The sequence below is a fragment of the Muntiacus reevesi genome, chromosome X (assembly GCF_963930625.1).
Source record: "Muntiacus reevesi chromosome X, mMunRee1.1, whole genome shotgun sequence".
NCBI lineage: Eukaryota > Metazoa > Chordata > Mammalia > Artiodactyla > Cervidae > Muntiacus > Muntiacus reevesi.
Genome location: NC_089271.1, coordinates 51,322,866 through 51,337,131, shown reverse-complemented (window position 1 = coordinate 51,337,131; position 14,266 = coordinate 51,322,866). Strand labels below are relative to the sequence as shown.

At 39.1% G+C, this 14,266-nt stretch overlaps 1 long non-coding RNA gene across 1 annotated transcript in view; it reads left to right on the top strand.

Moving 5' to 3' along the window:
- Positions 1-735: 735 nt before the first annotated feature.
- LOC136153865 (uncharacterized) overlaps positions 736-14,266 on the top strand; it is a 46,318-nt gene continuing 32,787 nt past the window's right edge. Inside the window, exons 1-2 of the long non-coding RNA XR_010660448.1 lie at positions 736-904; positions 5,619-5,865. This is a non-coding gene — a long non-coding RNA (uncharacterized lncRNA). The remainder of the gene's footprint in view (positions 905-5,618; positions 5,866-14,266) is intronic.

The following is a 14,266-nucleotide window of genomic DNA, read 5'->3' as shown; positions in this document are numbered from 1 at the left end:
GCAAAGTAAGGGCACTATTACTATTTACATTTTATTTTATGAAAAAATAAAAGCAATTTTTCCTAAAATATTTTTATTGACATATTGTATTAGAGGAAGGGAAATTTTTTTAAAAATTGGTATAAACTTCTTTTAGCTGGGGTGGCTGGAGTGGGTATGTCGATCATGTCGATTTGGGAGCATCCAAACCCCACAGCCAACACCACAAGCCCAGCAGAGGGGAAGCGTACACTGACTCCTTCCCCTTTTCCTCCAGTGCTATATCCTAGGAGGGCCTGTAGGTCCCTGATTTCTTCCCTTTCGCCCCTCGTGGTATGTTCCAGGAGGAGCCTGCAAGCAGTCCGACTTCTCATCCCCTGTTATCTGCCAGGAGATAATAGCCACTGGCATCTCTGTGTGTTTCCAGAGGCCTCTCAGCTTCTCTGAACATCGTTACACAGATCCATAGAGTTCAGAGCCAAAGGCCCTTTCTCCAAGAAGCCCGCCAGAGAAACGCCCCCATTCTTGCTCCCCACCGCCGGTGAGACAGGGCCACCGCTCCGCAACGTGAGTAGAGGCGTCCTCATCCTCCGTACGGAATGGACACTCCTGCAACATGGCGTGCCCCACGGGGAAGCGCAACTCTGGCGCGGCCACGTTCCCCGCCTGACAACGCTGCCGAGGGGCACGGAATGCCCCGAAACATCGACTCCGTAACAGGCGATGTTGACTGTTGGTTGACTGCGGCTTCGAACGTGGTTTTGCGCCTGTGCAGAGCCACGCCCCTTCGCGTGTGAACCTCCCACCCAAGCCCCGAGAAGGGGCGGTGCTAGGGGTGGTGACCGGAAGCGGCTGCAGTTTTCAGTCGTGGTTTCAGAGTTGTTGTGCAGAGGATCGCGGTGCTCTGTGTCCGAGCGGTGTGAAGGTAAAGGGGACCCGGGGAGGGTGAGTGTTGGGGAATTCTGTCTGGTCGGTGATGGAGTCGGTTGTCTGGCTATAGCTGGATGACTCGCTTTTTATTTTTCAGGCTTTCCTCTTTTCTCATATCAATGTTAAGATCTTAAAGTTCACTCTGAGACCCACAGGGTTCAGTGCTTTATATTCTAAGTGTTTTCTAAGAGTGGATTTTTTTTTTCTGGTCCATGAATTATTTAGAAGTGCGCTTTCATTTTACAAAAGTTTATCTTTTTACTAGACTTTTAAGTTTTCTTTGGTTAGAGAAATGTCTGCATGAAGCTCATTTCTTGAAATCTGAGGGGACTCATGGCCTAGTCCTTGGTGAATTTTTAATGAATGTCCCATGTATAATTCGAAAATAATATTTAATTGTTTAGCTATCACTTGTGTTGTACAAAATTTGTACTCTTTTGTTTGCTTATTCTCTTACAGAGAAAGGAGAGATTAAGTCTTCACTGTGATAATGATTTTATTCATTTCTTCTTCCGCTGTCCATGATCCAATTTGAGTTGTTTTGTATGAAGCGGTGAGTCTTAGATCGAGGTGCATGTATTTGATGTTCAGTTACTTAAGCACTGTTTGTTAAAAAGACTGCAGTTCCTCCACTGACTCCTTTGGTACCTTTGTCAAAAATAAATTTGCCATACTTTTGTGCAGCTACTTCTAGATTCTTTGTGTTCCATTTGTCTATGTGTCTCTCTGCTTTTATGGTGAAAATATGTTGAATTTGTCAATACTGTATGAATTTATATGATTTTTCTTCTTTTGTCTGTTAATATGGGGGAATCCCCTTATTGATTTTTGAATATTGAACCAGCCTTACATTCCTGGAATTAACTTCACTTGCTTGTGGTGTATAATTCTTTTTTTTTTCTATTGCAGGAATTATTAATTAATGCTTTTTATGAGGATTTTTGTGTCCAAGGTTGTGACAGACATTGGTCTGTAGATTTCTTTTTCTGTCCTGTCTTTGGTTTTAGTATTAGGATAATCCTATCTCAGAAAACTGAGTTAGGACGTGTTCTCTCCTCTTGTATTTTCTGAAAGAGGTTATGTAGATGATATTGTTTCTTTAATGTTCAGTAGAAATCTCCAGTGAAACCATCTGGACCTGGAGATTTCCTTTTAGAAGGTTTTGATTATGGCGTCAATTTCTGCAGTAAATAACTGTTCAGGTTATCTATTTAGTGTCTGTTCAGAGTACAATAGTGGGTAAATTGTAGGAGTCTATGTTTTGTGAGAAAATTGGACTATTTCATCCATGTTGTTGAATTTATGTGCATAAAGTGGTGTGTGATATTCCCTTACTTTCAATGACTACAGATATAGTTATATCTCCTGTTTCATTTCTGATATTGGTAATTTGTGTCTTCTCTTTTAATCTTTGTCAGGCTTGCTAGAGGATTACCAATTTGATTGTCTTTTCAACAAACCAGCTTGTACTTTCATTGATCTTTCTCTATTTTCAATTTTATTGATTTCCACTCTTACACTTATTACTTGCTTCCTTCTGATTGCTTTGGGTTTTCTTTGCTCTTCTTTTTCTAGTATCTTATGGTGGGAGCTTACCTTATTGATTTAATACCTTAATTCTTTTCTAATATAAACATTTAGGATTATAAATTTACCTTTCAACACTGCTTTATCTGCGTCCCAAATTGTGATATGTTGTATTTTCATTTTCATTCATTGCTTTTTAATTTCCTTGAGACTTCCTCTTTGATCCATTGGTTATATAGAAATGTATTGTTTAATTTCCAAAGTTTGGCAACTTTCTTGTTAGCTGTTATTGATTTCTAGTTTGATGCTATTATAATCAGAGAACATAAGCTGTGTGATTTCAATTTGTTAAGGTTTGTTTTATGTCCCTGGAGAGTGTCACACAGGTGCTTGAAGAGAATGCGTGTTCTCTTAGTGTTTGACTGGAGTAGGATGGATATGCTCAGTTAGGACTCGTTTCTTGGTCCTTTGATTAAGGGGTGCAGGCTTTTCTTAGAGCTTTGTTGTCTGTGCCTGTTGATGGTTCTGAGTTATAAGCTTCTCTAGTGGCCTGTTTGTGATACTTGTGAGGGATAAGGAAACCCAGGGAACTCACTACAGTTGTTCCTTAGGCCCTGAGATCTGTGGACCGTGCCTTTTCTTTTTAACTTTGAGTCTTTCTCTTTGTATTTGTTGTTATGTCATTTCCCCGTGCTCTCCTCCCCCTCCCCAGGTGATGCCATCTGCATCTGTTATATTTATTTTTAATTAAAAATAAAGCCATTAAAATATATACATCTCACTCTGTATACAACTTTAGCATGTTCCATGACTTCTGGTAAAAATTGTGTAGCCTTTGTATTGATTTCTGACTTTGATCCTGGGTTATTTAGGAAAGTGCTCTTTTTCTTTTTTCTTTTTCCCTTGTGGCTCAGTGGGTAAAGAATCTGACTGCAATGTGGGAAACCTGGGTTCGAACCCTGGGTTGGGGAGATCCCCTGGAGAAGGGATAGGCTACTGACTCCAGTATTCTGGCCTGGACTATTCCATGGACTGGATAGTCCATGTGGTTGCAAAGAGTTGGACACGACTGAGCGACTTTCACTTTCTGTTTCTTTTAAAGCATTTATTTATTTAGTTATATAAAAGAGACATACATATATATATATTCAATACCTTAAAATTCATCAATTTGAAGTGTACGGTTCAGTGATTTTTGGTACATTCACAGAATTGTTTAGTCAACACCACAGTTTAATTTAGAACGTTTTCAATACCCCAGATAGAAACTTTTCACGCATTAGCAGACATTCATCATTCATGCCACCCTACATCCCCAGCCCTAGGGAACTTCTAATCAGTTTTCTGTCTCATGTGTTTGCCTATTCTGGACATTTCATATATATGGAATCATAAAATATGTGGTCTTTTGCGACTGACTTCTTTCCCTTACGATAATGATTTTAAGGTTCATTTATGTTACAGCATGTATTGGTACTTCTTTTTTATTGCCAAATAATATTCCATTGTATGCACACAGCAAATTTTGTTTATCTGTTCATCAGTTGGTCGACATTTAAGTGGTTTCCTCTTTTTGGCTACTATGACTAATACTGCTGTGAATATTTGTGCACAAGTTCTGGAGTGGACATGGCCTTTCATTTCTCTTGGTAGATACTAGGAGTAGAACTGCTGGGTCATACGATGACTGTATATGGGTCGCATTTTGAGGAACTGCCAGCCTATTTTTCAGAGTGGCTGGACCATTTTATTTTATTTATTTTTTTTGTACCATTTTAAAATTTTACCAGTAATGTCTGCAAGCTCAAATTTATTCACATCTCACCAACGTTAGTTACTGTCTTTTTTTTTTAGCCATCCTAGTGTATATGAAATAGTTTGCTAATGAATAGAACATTTTTGGTCTTGATTGTATTTCCTAAGGCATAATGACATTGAATATCTTATACTATAAGATAACATCTTATATACTATATGCTTATATAGACTATATATACACATAGTATATATAAGTATATACTACAGTATAACGTCTTATACTATAACATTCAGACAACTACCAGGTTTTTTTCTGGCCATGTTATTTGATAGAATTGTGTAAAAAGTTCTCTAAACATAAGAAAAGAAAGCATATTCTCACTTTCTCTGACACAATGTCATCTTTGCATGTTTAAAATTTAACCTATTCATACTTTTCATTTTACTTTACTTTTTATTTTGTTTACTTTCTTGTTTCTTAACTTCTCTTATCTTAAGTTCCTCCTCATTTTATGTGGTACTTTCCCTTTCCCAACAAGGATGACTAAATCTGTAGTGCCTGGATTAGTTGATCATAATGAAATTGTACCTCAGCTTGGACAGGGAGACACCTTCCCCTCCCTCGTTCCCTCAACGGGAGAAACAGTTTCTACTTCTGGATGTTATTGTGGTAATTAAAAATTTTAGTCCCAGACTGTTAGTAATTTCCTTATGGCATATATCTTCTGTCTTAAGAAACTTTACTTAATATTTTTTCCAAATTATAATGTTTTCAACATCTGTTTAATAATAGAACCATGTTTATTTTGAGCCTCCCACATATAAGGTACCACGTGGTATACCATTGAGAACGTGAGCTTTGAAGCCAGGTAGACTGACTTCAATTTAACATCACTGAACCTCTGTTTCTATATGCATACTGTGAGATGATAATAATTACAGCAGTACACAAATAATGTGATTGATGTGCACACTAAATGAGATACCTCCTTCTTCATATTACATGATTCCTTGTAATAACCGTACTTGCTAATATGAATTAAATATTTATCTGGGGCAGTCTGTTGCTGAGTTCCTTAAAAATACCAACTCATTTAATTCTCACAGTCCCTTGAAATAAATATTTTTGATTTGTTTTAGGGAAAAGAAAACCTGAAGAAACATTTTCATATCCATATAGCTAAAGGATGACAGAGCTAGAAATGAAGCTTTTTTTAGTTTTAGTCTAAGTCTCATGGTCACACTCATATTCCCTTTTGATGAATGACCTGAATAGGTCGATGTGAATAGGTTCAATAGGTTGAATAGGTTGATGTGACTGTCTACTCCACAGTATGCCATGCCATAACAATTCTCTGGTGCTCTCAGGAAGCACTTGTGGGCTGAATGCAGAATAACTGACCACGTGAACACTGTCTTTCCAGGTTTCTTGGAATCTCTGCCTAGCCCTTGGGACAGACCCTGTGGTGAAGGCTGCAGGATCTTCCATTTCCAGCATCAGCAGCTGTGGTTAAGTCCACAGGTGCCCACCTGACCTCGGGTTCCTGGGAAGAGCAGAGTTGTCAGCAAGAGAACCGGGGGGTAAAGCCCAGCGGGAAGATGCCAGGCAATCGGAGTGCTGCTGGGCCGTCCGTGACCCTGACTCCAGGGGGCCGTGACAACTCCTGTGAGGTGAGGAGTCGGAAGAGGCACCCGGGCACAGAAATTCTCCAGAATGAAGGATAGTATCTCATTATTTTAATTTGTATGAGTTTTTTTTAATCAGGCAACATAATCAGGGGATTTTTATTGCTGATTTATGTATGTGAATTTCTATCCATTGTTGATTTATTTATATTAACTTAAGGATTTTTATAGAGTTTTTTTGAAGAGTAAGTTTAATAACCTTTTGTCATTCTTATATATTGGGTTGACCAAAACGTTTGTTTGGGGTTTTCTGTACGATGTTATGGAAAAAACCCAAATGAACTTTGTGGTCAACCCAATATTTCTGTGAATATTTTTTGCCACTTTGTAATTTGAAATTGGCTTCTAGTTCAGTTATAAGTGACAAAAGGTGCCAAAGAGTTCTCAAAGTCTTCTTAAAACAATGACTCTTCCCTGATTTGTTTCTCCCAGATTCCAGTTCCCTAGAAGCAAGCTCTCTTAAACTTTTTAATGGATTTCTTTTTCGTTTTGAACATTATCTATAGACTTTCCACTATGGAAGGTAGAGATTTAGCTTTTCCACGCACCTCCACTCATATACACATTTGCCTCTACCTATCAGTGTTCTGATTAGATCTATCGTGTTTATTATTGTGACTGTTTATAGTTGAGTCGTGTAGTATCCATGCTTACTGTTTCTTCACAACTTTTACTTTTCCCTGGAATTAACTATTTTTCAATGGATTGATCATTTCTTTGCTTTACTATAGACATATCAATAATTCAACTCCAAATTCTTTCTAGTTATTTAAATCTCCTCTCTGTATGTTCAGACATAGACGTTAAAGAATCTGCCTGTAATGTGAGACTCACGTTCAATTCCTTGGTCAGGAAGATCCCCTGGAGAAGGGACTGGCAACCCACTGCAGTATTCTTGCCTTGAGAATCCCATGGACAGAGGAGCCTGGTGGGCTACAGCCCATGGGGTTGCAAAGAGTCAGACACACACGTAGTGACATTCCTTATAAATACTCATACCATGTTTACTGTGAGCCCAGTACTGTTAAACACACACTACATCTACTAAGTCATCTTTGTTACAATCTGGAGAAGTAGGTACCATTTTTATTCTCATTTTATATAAGGGGAAACTGTTGTTTGTTATTTAGTTGCTGGGTCGTATCCAACTTTTTTTTTTCTAAACAATTAATAACCCTTTATTTCCTACCTTTACTTTTTTATTTGTTTATATATTTTATATTGTAGTGGTTTTTGCCATACACTGACATGAATCAGCCATGGATTTACATGTGTTCCCCTTGCCGATCTCCCCTCCTGCCTCCCTCTCCATCCCGTCCCTCTGGGTCTTCCCAGTGCACCAGCCCTGAGCACTTGTCTCATGCATCCAACCTGGGCTGGTGATCTGTTTCACCCTTGATAGTATACTTGTTTCAATGCTATTCCCTCAGAACATCCCACCCTCGCCTTCTCCCACAGAGTCCCAAAGTCTGTTCTGTACATCTGTGTCTCTTTTTCTGTTTTGCATATAGTATTATCATTACCATCTTTTCAAATTCCATATATATGCGTTAGTATACTGTATTGGTCTCTCTCTTTCTGAAGGCTTACTTCACTCTGTATAATGGGCTCCAGTTTCATCCATCTCATTAGAACTGATTCAAATGAATCCTTTATAATGACTGAGTAATAGTCCATTCTGTACATGTACCACAGCTTCCTTATCCATTTGTCTGCTGATGGGCATCTAGGTTGCTTCCATGTCCTGGCTATTACAAACAGTGCTGCAGTGAACACTGGGGTACACGTGTCTCTTTCAGATCTGATTTCCTCAGTGTGTTTGCCCAGGAGTGGGTTTGATGGGTCATATGGCAGTTCTATTTCCAGTCTTTTAAGGAATCTCCGCGCTGTTCTCCATCGTGGCTGTACTAGTTTGCATTCCCACCAACGGTGTAAGAGGGTTTCCTTTTCTCCACACCCTCTCCAGCATTTATTGCTTGTAGACTTTTGGATAGCAGCCATCCTGACTGGCGTGTAATGGTACCTCATTGTGGTTTTGATTTGCATTTATCTGATAATGAGTGATGTTGAGCATCTTTTCATATGTTTGTTAGCCATCCGTATGTCTTTTTTGGAGAAATGTCTCTTTAGATCTTTGGCCCATTTTTTGATTGGGTCGTTTGTTTTTCTGGAATTGAGCTTCAGGAGTTTCTTGTATATTTTTGCGATTAATCCTTTGTCTGTTTCTTCATTTGCTATTATTTTCTCCCATTCTGAAAGTTGTCTTTTCACCTTGTGTATAGTTTCCTTTGTTGTGCAAAAGCTTTTAAGTTTCATTAGATCCCATTTGTTTATTTTTGCTTTTATTTCCAATATTCTGGGAGGTGGGTCATAGAGGATCCTGCTGTGATTTATTTGGCTGTTTGAAGCTCCATGGACTATAGCCCCCCAGGCTCCTCTCTCCATGAAATTTTCCAGGCAAGAATGGTGGAGTGGATTCCCATTTCCTTCTCCAAGGGGAAACTGGGACATAGAGAAAAACTATCTGGCCCAAGTTAACACAGCAAGTAATAGCGGGGAGTGCTATCTCAACTCTGGGTATCAGTGTCTTCTCTTTGAAAAAATCTCTCCTTGACCTTGTTGACTTGCTGAAGGCTCGTCTGGTTGCTCTCTCACCTTCACACGCAGCTATGATTTTGGTGTCTACTGTTCGCCATCTATCAGGAAATCCTTTTTACCTCTGTCTTGTATCAGATTCCCTTCCCTGAGAATCCAGTTTTTTCCTTCCTGTTTCCTGGATCCTGTGTCTTCCTAGATCCTGTGTCTTCCTCTTTCTTGGTTTACCCCCTAATTTGGGGGGTGGGGTACATCCTTGAGTATGTCCTTGAAAATGGATGCATGACAAGTGAACTTTACAAAAATTTGCATATTTGAAAATGTCATGTAAAATGTATTTATGTAATATATATAATTGTATAATGTCAGGAAGCATTTAACAAGAGGCTTCCTGTGTGCTGTTTTGGATCTGTCAGGAACCCTCTGGCCCTTATTGATTCCTGAATATTCAGGAATTAAGAGGAGAGGCACGCCTTTCCCGCCTTTCCAGGGACTGAGGAATCCAGGCATTTCTCATTACAGTGATAAGTACCCTCTTCGTTTTTATGAGCCAAATGGTAAAAGGTGATTGTTTGCAACTCTCTCTTTGATAGGGATCATCTTACGTTTTATAAGTCTGGAATTTTAATCTTTGTCTTTGCTGAGAAGAACCACCTTGTAAGACAGTGTATATGCCCACAGCAAGTTGATTAAAACACCTTTGCTCCATCAGAGCTTTGGTCTCCGTGTCTTGCTCCCTCCCTCCCTTTCCTTTCTTTCCTTTCCTTCCTTTCTTTCCTTTCCTTTTCTTTCTATCTTTCTTTCTGTCTTTCGTTCTGTCTGTCTGTCTTTCTGTCTGTCTGTCTTTTCTTTCTCTCTCTCTCTCTCTCTCTCTCTCTCTCTCTCTCTCTATCTTTCTCTCCCTCTATTTCTGGCTAATTCCTTGGAGCGCGGAGGCCCGCTGAGCTCACTTTCTTGCCCGAGCTTCTAAGACCCTCTCGAGAAGGCGCACTGCGCCTTCACCCACTCCAGAGGGCGCCCGGTGCCTACGTGCAGCAGTGCTAGCCCTAAGAACAGGACTCTATTGGCTTTCCGCGTAAACCAGGGGATATCAGCCTCTTTCTCTCTCTTACTCTCCGGACCACCAGGTTCCGGTCCATTAAAGGACCAACAGTATAAATACCTTTATAAAAATAAAAAGTAATAAATACCATGGAAGTATGTTTATTTGGCCCTGATGATAAATTTATCTTTTTGCCTGAGTGTAGAATTCTAGGTTGGAAATCATTTTTGTGTAGAATTTTACAAACCTGTTTCCAGTCTAGTCCTTTTCCTACTCATACACACATTTTTTTCTGGTTTTCAAAAAATCTCTTATTTCAGTTGTTGATCCTCCATATTTTAAATTCTTTGCTCTACTGATTTCTATTTCTTTCTCTTTTGCTCTCCTTCCTAAAAGGTTTTTTTTTGTAAAACTATCTGCCAAATCATCTTCTGTGTCTCTCATTAATGCTGTTCTATAATTTTGGAAGATGGAGGGATACTCAAGATACTGGGATGGTATCTTGAGACTGAGAAATGAGGCAGGCAACTCCATATAATCAATGGATTGGTTTATTGTTATAGGTAACTTACTCACAGGGTGGGATCAGGGGGTCGATGAACCAGAAGCATTCACAGCTGCCTCCTACACAGCTGAGGGACGATTGGGACAATTTCACAGTTAACCCAGGATCTGGGTGGGGTACGTGCATTCCTAAGTCAAGATTTATGAATGGACAACTAGTCTTATGGGCACTGGGAATACCTCAGTGAAGGTCTTCATTATTATTTAAAGACTAATAGAGCCTAGAGGCCACAAGATCTAATGATCATTAAGCAATATCTAGTAACTATCCATACAAAGCCCTTGGTGACAGAGAAGAGACTTACTACACAGTATAGCCCTAGGCAGGGTCAGTGCGGAAGCCCAAGATGGCCTCTAGTATGATAACAACTATACATATGTTTTATATATATATAATTTTATTTATTTATTTGTTTAGGCTGTGTTGGGTCTTTGTTGCTTCACGAGGGCTTTCTGTAGTTGCAGTGAGTGCGGGCTACACTCTACTTGCAGTGCTCGGGCTTGTCATTGCAGTGGCTTCTCTTGCTGTGGAGGAGGGGATCTAGGGTGCATGGGCTTCAGTAGCTGCAGTTCCTGGGCTCTAGAACACAGGCTCAATAGTTGTGGCATAAGGGCCTAGTTGCTTTGTGGCATGTGGAATCTTCCTGGACCGGGGATTGAACGCATGTCTCCTGCAATGGCAGGTGAATTCTTTACCACTGAGCCACCAGGGAGGCCCATGTTTCTGTTTTAAATAGCTCTTTTTCTTTTCAGAATTTTTGTTTAGTATCTTATCATTCTACTACTAATATACTAATATTATTATTCAACTACTAATATAATAGTTTTTAAATTTAATTTTTAAATGACAATATAGTCAGATGGCTCAAAAATAAAAATTTTAAATCTATATAGCATTTTAAAATATGAAAAGCTATATACAGTCTAAATTCTCTCATCTTTTTCCTATCTATTCATGTCTCTTTATTTTTTATTTTTATTTAGTTTTTGGCTGCACCATAGGGCATGTGGCATCTTAGTACCCTGACCAGGGATTGAACCCATGCCCCCTGCAGTGGAAGCATAGAGACTTAACCACTGGACCACCAGGGAACTCGCTGTTTACCTCTCTTTAATACATATAACCAAGTTAGTTTTCTCTGCATGAATTTCTTTATGTAAGTAAAAGCCGTTGAGCGCACACTGTTATTTTTTCTTTTTTTAGTTCAGGAAAGGTATCCCATAAAACAAATTCTTATCAGTTCTTGGTAATTTTAAATCTTTTGGTAAAATATAATGTGAGTTATAAACCATGCTGCCATGAACGTTTTTGTTCATGTCATGTCTGTGTGTCCACCCTCTCTTGACTGTACACATAGGGATGGACTTAGTGGGTCCTAGATTGAGCCTATCTTTTAAAAAATATTTTTGTTGTGAAATATAACATATGTACAGAAAAGTGCAAAACAGACATGTACAGCTCAGTAATTTTTCACTGTGTAGGTCTAGAAAATGTCCATCGCTAACATTCCAGAATTTCCCTACTTCCAAAGGTAATCACTGTCCTGACTTCTATGATAACTTATTTCCATTGAAAAGTGAATCACAAGCCGCAGAGTGGAAGAAGAGACAGACAAGAGAGGACTTGTACCCAGGATGCATAAAGAACAGTAAACAGTAAGAAAAAGCAGATGACCCTGTAGTCAGAGGGGTTATTTGAGTAGGTGTGTGGCAAAGGAAGAAATCCCAATGGCTAGTAACACCTGAGACGGTACTCAGGGAAATGCAGGGCAATCAGGGAAATGCAAAAGTGAAACCACAATGTAATCCTACCCTACCTCCCCCAGAATGGCTAAAATTAAGAAGCCTGACAATGACAACTGTTAGCAAGGATAAGGGTTTGTATCAGTAGCTCATATAGTCATCTCAGCACATATAGTTGCTGATGTATTGGCTCATATGAGCAGTCCATAGACTGCTGGTGGGAGTGTAAACTGGTGCAGTCTCTTTGGAAAACATTTTAGCTTTCTTCATCAAAGCATCTGTAGACCATATGAAGAAACTCTTCTAGAAAATACCCAAGAGAAATCCTTGGCTAGTGTACCAGGTTGTTGTTGTTCAGTCGCCCAGTCGTGTCCAACTCTTTGACCTCAGGCATGAGGAGGCTCCTGGGCAAAGAGCTGGCAATGTACTGTTTCCAGACCAGAGTGGGAATTAGGTAGGTATTTGCCTTGAATAATTAGTTAGGCCAAATATTTAGTCTGCGTGAATTTTCCTGGGAATGTTATATTTTGTAAAAATCTTTTGTTTTTTTTAATATTTTTTTAATTTTTTTTATTTTTCAGTGGGTTTTGTCATACATTGATATGAATCAGCCATAGAGTTACACGAATTCCCCATCCCGGTCTCCCATCCCACCTCCCTCTCCACCCGATTCCTCTGGATCTTCCCAGCCCAACAGGCCCGAGCACTTGACTCATGCCTACCACCTGGGCTGGTGGTCTGTTTCACCACAGATAATATACATGCTGTTCTTTCGAAACATCCCACCCTCCCCTTCTCCCACAGAGTTCAAAAGTCTGTTCTGTACTTCTGCGTCTCTTCTTCTGCCCTGCATATAGGGCCATCGTTACCATCTTTCTAAATTCCGTATATATGTGTTAGTATACTGTAATGTTCTTTATCTTTCTGGCTCACCTCACTCTGTATAATGGGCTCCAGTTTCATCCATCTCGTTAGAACTGATTCAAATGAATTCTTTTTAATGGCTGAGTAATATTCCATGGTGTATATGTACCACAGCTTCCTTATCCATTCATCTGCTGATGGGCATCTAGGCTGCTTCCATGTCCTGGCTATTATAAACAGTGCTGCGATGAACATTGGGGTGCACGTGTCTCTTTCAGATCTGGATTCCTCAGTGTGTATGCCCAGAAGTGGTATTGCTGGGTCATATGGTAGTTCTATTTCCAGTTTTTTAAGAAATCGCCACACTGTTTTCCATAGTGGCTGTACTAGTTTGCATTACCACCAACAGTGTAAGAGGATTCCCTTTTCTCCACACCCTCTCCATATTTTGTAAAAATCTTTTGAAAGAGAATACATGCCTTCCAATTTTGACCTTAATCTCCCATATACCCTTTCCAAGGACAGCTACAGGGACACACACACAGACACACACACACACTGCTGTATCCATTTCTAAACTTCTAACACTTTTCTCATTTATTAATAAGTTTTAGTGATAATTTAATGTATAGATAATTAAATAGATGTAAGATGTTGCCTCATTCTTTTCAAGGATGAATCTTGTTCAATAGCAAAATGACCTTCTTTGTGGGTTTTTTCAATTGTATAACAATGCCTGTTTTCAGCATACTCAAGACAGAACAGCGTCTTGTCATATTTTTCTTTTTGGCCCATGTAATAGGTTAAAGCATGGTATCTTACTACAGATCTAATTTGCGTGTCTTGTATCATGACTGATGTTGAATACATGTAATTGTGTTTAAAGACCCATTTATATTATTTTTTCTAAGCTGATTTTAAATTTCCTTTGCCCATTTTTCTATTAGGTTGTTGCTCTTTATATATTAAAGACAGTGGCTCTTTGTCTTTTATGTGTGTCCCAAATATTTTCCCTCAACTTCTCAATTGCCTTTTAAAAGAAAAATTTTGACATTTTCTCATGCAATTCACAAAATTGTGCTTATCAATCTTTTGTGTCCTCCGAGTTTTGTGCCATAAATAGATAGCTTTCCCTATTGCTCATCTATATTTAAAAATAAAATTCCTGCAATTTTCTTTTTTTTTTCCTTCTGTCTTTTTTTTTGGGGGGGGGTCATGCCATGTGGCATGCAGGATCTTAGTTCCCTGACCAGGGATCAAACCTGTCCCCTATGAATCGAGAGCAGGGCATCTTAACCACCAAACTACCAGGAAAGTCCTCTGCATTTTCTTTTTAGTGCTTTCATGTTTTTTGGTTTTTCTTTTACTTCTGTGACTATCTAGATTTTCGATGGTTGTTGTAAAGTCTTAGCTGGGGATCAGTCTTCATTTTCTTCAATATGGTTACACGTTTGTCCCATCACTATTTGTTGAATAACCTAGAGTTTCCCCACTAACGTGCTGCCCTTCATCATATATACACACATTATAATATATAATTGTGTGTGTATTTATGAACCTTAGTTTCTTCTGTTGATC